Raw genomic sequence first — 1983 nt, 5'->3', positions numbered from 1 at the left:
TATTAAGTTTACTAAACTTTTGAAGGAGTGTTTGGGTTTTTCTATGAACAGTATCATGTCAATTGCAAATAATGACAATTTACTTCTACTTTTCCAATTTGGGAACCATTTATTTACTTTTCTTGTGTGATCACTGTGACTAGGACTTCCAGTACTGTGTTGAACAGGAGTGGTGAAAGTGGGTGTCCCTTTCTTGTTCCTGTTCAAGAGGGAAATGGTTTTAGTTTTTGCCCATTGAGTATGATGTTGGCTGTAGGTTTGCCATATAAGGCTTTTATTATGTGGAAGGATGATCCTTCTATTCCTACTTTGCTGACTGTTTTTATCAGAAAAGGCTGTTGCAGTTGGTCAAATGCTTTTTCTGCACCAGTTGATATGATTGTGTGGTTTTTCTCTCTCAATTTGTTTATGTGATGTTTCATGTTCATTGATTTGCAGATATTGTACATACTTGCATACCTGGAATAAATCTCACTTGGTCATGGTGTATGATCTTTCTAATGTAATGCTCTATCCGGTTTGCTAGAATTTAGGTGAGGATTGAAGCATCAATGTTCATCTGGAATATTGGACTGTAAGTCACTTTCTTTGTGTTGTCTTTTTCTGGTTTTGGGATTATGGTAATGCTGGCTTCATGAAAAGATCTTGGAAGTATGCTGTCCTCTTGAATTTTTTGAAATAGTGTTAGAAAGATTGGTTTTAGTTCTTCTTTGAATGTTTCGAAAAACTCCCCTGTGAAGCCATCTGGTCCAGTGCCAGCCACTCATGTGCTTGCTGCTCTCTGCTGGGTGTCAGCAGCTTCCTAGCTTGTCACACACAGCACCTGGCCCTTCATTCACTTTTTATTGCTATTCCTTTCTTTTTCTTCTACCTTCCACTCTTCTAACTTGGGCCCATCAACGAGGGAGCTCATTTTCCCATTTTTAAGTACATTTCTTATTGATTTCAGAGAGGAAGGGAGAGGGAGAGATGGATAAAACATCAATAATGAGACAAAATCATTGGTTGGCTTTCTCCTGCACATCCACCTGGGGATCCAGTTGTGAACTCCGGCCCCTGCTCCAACTGAGAATTGAATTATATCCTCTTGGTTCATAGGCCTACTGAGCCACACTGGCCATCACACTCTGCTTCTTCTAGTGGGAAGAGAAAATGCTAAAGTCTCTGTAACAGTCGGTGAGCTCCCCACCCCCCCAAAAAAGAGGATAAGAGAACAAGGCTCAGAAAAGGTATATCTCTTACTGCAAACGCTCTCTTTCTCATCCTCTCTCTCTCCTATTACGTCTCCCTCTCCCTGTCCCTCTGTCTGACATGCACCTTGTTTTCCCATCCCAACCTTCACAGGAAATAGTGTCCATAATGGGAATCAGAACCTTTGGAATTTGGGGAAAAGTATACAAATGGGCAGGTTCTGAGGGAGGAAGGACATAGGCAAAACATCCTGTGGTCTGGGTGTTAATTCCTCTGCACAAAGAGATCGTGCCCATTACCTTGTGTGGAGATTCACCTGTGGGGCCAACTTATGTAAAGCTCCTGTCAGCATGTCCTCCTCTGGAATTGCCCACTGGTATTAGCATTGATGGTATTTATTAACCACCAGATGCAAGATAAGGAAGAAAATAAAAGTCAGTGCACCCTGGCCAGTGTGTCTGGGCATTGTCCTGTGCACCAGAAAGTTCACCGATTTGATTTCTGGCCAGGGCACATGTCCAGGTTGCAGGTTCAGACCCAGGCATCCAATATTGTTACTCTCTCACAGGAATGCATGCTTCTGTGTCTGTCTCTCTCCATTCACCTCTCTCTAAAGAATTAATTTTAAAAACCCACCATATTAAGACACAACAAAAGAAAACTCATTGCTGCATGTTGCCTCTAAAACCAAGTGTCCTGCACTTGACGCTTTATTTGTTCTCGAGACCACAATGAGAAACCTAGCACAATTCTATATTGGAATCTGGACTTTTCAACCAAAATATTCAGAAA

This window comes from Myotis nattereri (assembly GCF_964212035.1).
Source record: "Myotis nattereri genome assembly, contig: HAP1_SCAFFOLD_176, whole genome shotgun sequence".
NCBI lineage: Eukaryota > Metazoa > Chordata > Mammalia > Chiroptera > Vespertilionidae > Myotis > Myotis nattereri.
Note: the sequence above shows the minus strand (reverse complement) of the source record.